At 40.7% G+C, this 5,380-nt stretch overlaps 1 pseudogene; it reads left to right on the forward strand.

Moving 5' to 3' along the window:
* The first annotated feature begins 561 nt into the window (after positions 1-561).
* LOC144253407 (melanoma inhibitory activity protein 2 pseudogene) lies at positions 562-2,666 on the forward strand (annotated as a pseudogene).
* The last annotated feature ends 2,714 nt before the right edge of the window (positions 2,667-5,380 follow it).

Raw genomic sequence — 5,380 nt, forward strand, 5'->3', positions numbered from 1 at the left:
GGAAAAAATGAAGAAAGGGAGGGAGGAAGGAAGAAAGGAAGAAAAAGGGGAGAGAACAAAAGCAGGGAAAGCAATGGGTCATTAAAGCAAAAGGGCAAGCAGTACAAATATAAATATATGACATAATATCTGTTGAGACAGTTTAGAAAGCTTTAGAATTTGCATGACATCAATCTGAGTGGTATTATGACTGTATAGAAACTTCAGAAGCTCCACCTTGGCCTGGCCTAAACCAAACTCAGGGGTGGGAGGCATAGAGAGGACTCCTCTCTGGCTGGAGTGGAAGGGACCTCAACCCGTGGCACTTCAGGATGCACTGGTTAGGGAAGGAAGGGTCCAAGACTCCCCTGATGGGCACTTGAGCACCACAAGGCTCCTGAGAGTCCTTCACCCCGGCTCCCCACCATCACAACCCCCCCCTTGCAGGGGTTCTCAGTGGTCTGTTCCGTTGCCTGGTGCACCTTTGAGTTCCTCACCAAACAACTGAGTGTTCACAGCCTACATTGGCCTGCCTGGGCAGGCTGTGGTTGTGGTGGCAAGAGCCAAAGCCAACTTAGCTTGATGAAGACACCAAGGACTGCCCCACAGCCGTATTAGCGGGTTGTCCTGGAAGAAGTAGGCAGGGTTTTGGCAGCATTGTCTGAAGACATGAAGCCAGGCCCTAATCCTTATGGTGTTCCTTGGGAGTTGTTGATGTGGAGAGATCTTGGATGTTTTGCTCTTCTCTTGTTTTTGTGGAGAAGTTTTCAGTGTGTTAGAAGCAGGCTTTATGTGGGAAGAGAAAAACAGCTGGCTCTAAAACTTTCTAGAAGAATTGAAGAAAAATGTGAACTACTTGAAAAAGTTAGCCTTGTTCAAAAAGAGCTTGAAGGCTTAGAGTCAACTTTAAAGGGCAGCAGTTATGAGAAGGGTCCAAGAGACGTCCCAAATTTGGAGGAAACCTATGAAAAGCTGCATAGGTCCAAATCTAGCTATGGGGATGAAAGACTCTTTCTAGAAAAAGAGCTAGAAGAACAAAAGGCCAAACATTGTAAACAGGATGAAATCATGGCAGATATATCGAGAAGGATAAAGTCCCTTGAAGGTGAATCAGAATCAATCAGATTACAAATAGCTGAAACTAAAACAAACTTGAGACTGCTTCAAATAAGTGAGGAAGGACTTCAGCTGGCAATGAAGGAAGCCTTGGATGAAAGTTCCCAGCTTCAGCAAAGTCAGAAACCGATCTTACAAGGAGACACTGAAGCATGGAGGGAACAAGGACATGTCCAATGTAAAGAGTGCACCACATTGGAAGTCTCTCAATTCCATGCCAAACAAGTTCAAACTGATAAAGAAAATCACATGGAGTCTCTGACTGAAGGCTTGCTGAAGATGAAAGATGAGTCTTCTCCAACCAAGGGAGCCCAAACAGACATTGGGAACTTGGAATGGGGAATGACGAGTGAATCAGGAATTGGTGCTCACTTGGATGATGAGCCCAAAGGAGCTTTGAAGAAACTGGTTGATGGTGCTAAGCTAAAGGCCTCCTTAGAAACCTTAGAAGGACAAAGATATCAAACGTGTGCTTTCTTATCTGAAGTAGAGAAAACAAAGGAAGACCTTAGAGAACAGATTAGAAGTCTGAAGACTGAACAGGCAACCTTGCTGTCAGAAAATACACAGCTTGAAGGTGAGAATGAGAACCTTCAGGAGAAATTTAAAGTCATGATGGAATGCTATCAAGAAAATATGATGAAACTCCATGGGAAACTCAGAGTAGAGGAAAATTACCGGGTGGAGCAAGAGGAGAAACTTTCCAAGGTCAAAGAAGAGATGGGCCATACAAGAGAAGAGCTGGAGACCTACAGAAAGCGAGCCAAATATCTTAAAGAAGAATTGGACAGAACCATTCAGTCCTGTCAGGGGAAGATTATTTACTCTGAGAAAAGCACATGAGAGTGAGTTGGCGGCTTGGATTGCTGAAAGAAACCTCCATTATTTCATGAAACAAAACGCTCGCAATAGACAAAAGTTAACTGAAAGGGAGCTTCAATTTGAACTTGTAGAGGAAGATCCCTGTGCACTTGGTGTTTCAAATGCAGCATTGGGCAGAAAGCATTCCCCCAATGGTCCCTCACCATTGGGTCCTCCTTGGCAAGGTGGATGTTATTCGAATTATGGTAGACCATCGAGACCAGCAGAACTCAGAGTTTCTAATCTGCCTTCTTTGGATAAAGAGGATGGGCCTATGTCTTCAGAAAGTCAATCCAGTAGAAAGGAGACCAAAATCCATCTTGATGATTCCAATGTGCCCAATTCATCTCTCCCTGCTGAAAACCAGGCAACTGGCTCTGGCTTATTGTTGGCACCTTTCCCTCCAGTCAGAGGTGAATTGTTTCCTGTGGACCCGAGGAGTCAGTTCATGAGAAAAGGACCATTTTTCCCTCCGCCTCCTCCAGGAAACAGGTATGGGGCACCTCAAGATTATTTTCCACCGGGCCCACCACCCCCTCCATTTTTTCCAATGCCAGATGTCTATGAATGGAGGTATTTTCCTCATGACCTTCGCCCAAGAGCTGGATTTCCTCCCCCCACCCCCGCATTCTGAAAGTAGAAGTGAGTGCCCATCAGGCTTCATTTCACCTTCAAGTGAGCCTGCTACTGAACATCAACAAGAAACCTGATGTTTTTGATCTCTCTTCAAAAGTAATTTGACTTACCTCTCATTTTTAGTTTTTAAGTAATTTCTTTTACTTAAGTAAGTGATTATACTTTTGCTCTGATTGAAGCTAAATAAAACTATAATTCTTAGGATAGTATTTTGGAAATAAAGATGGTTTAAATATGATACTATGAGTAAATTATTTGCATTCTATTTTACTCTAAACATTACAGCATTGAATTTGATTAATCCACTATTCTATAAACAACAATGGGATTTTCTTTTTTTCTTCTTTAAAGAGAGAGAGAGAGAGAGAGAGAGAGAGAGAATTTTTAATATTTATTTTTTAGTTCTCGGCGGACACAACATCTTTGTTGGTATGTGGTGCTGAGGATCGAACCCGGGCCGCATGCATGCCAGGCGAGCATGCTACCTCTTGAGCCACATCCCCAGCCCCAACAATGAGATTTTCATCTAGCCTTTGGGGATATTTTAAATGCCCAACAAAGGCAGTCCCTTTATACAAAGAAGTGTATTTACTATGATTGTAGCAAATGTGAAAGGAACTTTATGCTTAATGAAAGATTTTCATTGATTTTCAGTCTTGTGGGGCATGTCAACTAGTTTTCCCATAAAACAATAACTAGAGCATATTAAGAGTAAACCAGAAAACACTACTAAACATGTCATGGAAGTAGGAGATCTCAAATACAAAGAAAGTTGCAGTTCTCAGGAAACATTTTGGAATTGGAAACCACAATTTAAACTCACTCTGTTCCCATTTTTCCTGAGTCATCTTGATAACTTCGTCTTCCTCCCTCCTCCTCCTCCTCCTCCTCCTCCTCCTCCTCCTCCTCCTCCTCCTTCTTTTTCTTCTTCTACCTATTTTTCTTTGTGTTCTTCATCTTTGAGTTCTTCTTCTACCTTTAATTAATTCATCAATCAATCAATTAATTTTTATGTGGTTCTGAGGATCCTACTCAGTACCTTGATTGTGCTAAGTGAGTGCTGTTCCACTGACCCACAACCCCAGTTCCTGTCTTTTATATTTTATGCCCATTTTCATGATTTAGAATTGCATTAGGTTGTGGTTCATTGATAAAGGTTTACCTAGTCTTTGGCTTTTGGGGAGATATTTGTAAAATACACATGAATTATTAGAACACTGAAACAAGAATCAGACACATAATTCTCAGCTTTTGGTATTCTTAGATTTGATACTCATAAAATGACTCTGCTAAACTACTTTAAGTTTTTTGAACTGCTCACTTTCAACTTCTATATCATTGCCAACAAGTGACAATTGGCCAACCTGCAACAATACACAGAGAACACTTTGAACAAGTATTACCCAATAGAGACCAAGAAGGAACATGTATTAAAAATAGCCTAAGTATAGTTAAAGCTTTATTCAAATGTTAAATATGCTCTCTAAATGTGTGTGTGCATGTGTTTAAAGTATACATTTAAACCTAAAATGAATGCAGTAGTATAACCTCCTTCTTAAAAATAGGAAGCATCTCTATTAAAACATTTGAAGCACAGTGAAGAATCTGCCTGATACTTGAGCCCATAATTAATAGAAATGAAAAATTTTGGGTCTTGCAAAAGAAAGTCTACATTTTTAATAAATCTAATAATTCTGTTTTCCCTCAAGAGTCACACTGGTTGTCAAATCAGTCCTTACTTGCCAGCATAAAATATTACTTTCTCTAAGCGAGTGGATGAAAGTTCAACAGTCCTGGTCTGTATAAAATGAACTGATAATCACTCACTGATTGTTATCCAGAACTACTTTTGTCCTAACTACTATTGGTGAATATTTTCTCATATAGTTCAAATCTTATAGCAGTCAACTTGAAAGAATCTAATTTCAGGTTTAAATCCGAACGGAAATAGCGAAATACCATGATACAGTACTCTAACAACATTTTGCTTCAAGAGAAAAAAGGTGAAAGGCTGTTCTAAACAAAACACCACTTACTAAATCAGCTTCCAACTCTGTCAATGACAGTTAAGTAAAACAAAACAATATTTGTGGGAGGCCATCCTCACACGTGATTTGAGTTACCTCCATGGCTGGGTGAGAGGCGTTTAGACACAGCTGTGTCAGAGATTTCCCCATCCTTCTCCAGGTCCAAGGGCTTGTCAGTGCAGAGGCCCGTCTGGACACTGCCTGAAGACCCAATCATTGCCCCTGACCTTGGGCTGCTGCCCCCTTTAACTTTCATTGGATGGGATTTTCCCTGGAATTTTTTGTTTCTCAATAAAAGTCCACTCCCTGGCATGTTCTCCCTCTTGCTAGCCTCTTCAGTAAACCTTGTTACCACATTTGATGGCTAGTGGTGGGAGCTAGGAGAAGCCCTCCCAGAGCTGGTATTAAAGGTAATTAGTGTCTTGTCTCTTTCATTTAGAACTACCTACCATTTACTCATGAATCGAACCTTCTTTAATGAAGCCAGTGCTGGTCGAATGGTAGAGGTGGCGTCCTGAAGTGAGGCTCATGAGTTAAATCGACTAGGTTGACTTAGAGAGCATGCTCTACAAATGCAGTTTTGTGACAATTTTTAGGGTCATGGAAATACCAGGCAGTTTTGGAAAGAAGGTACTTAAAAAAAATTAATGATGGGGAATTCATCTTCTACTGATAAAGATATGTATTTGACTATTTTAGAGACAATAATTAATCAGAAGTGAAAGCAAGTTAAAAGACTCAGTTGCTACAATTCTTAAAGG

This window comes from Urocitellus parryii, chromosome 2, assembly GCF_045843805.1.
Source record: "Urocitellus parryii isolate mUroPar1 chromosome 2, mUroPar1.hap1, whole genome shotgun sequence".
Taxonomy (NCBI): domain Eukaryota; kingdom Metazoa; phylum Chordata; class Mammalia; order Rodentia; family Sciuridae; genus Urocitellus; species Urocitellus parryii.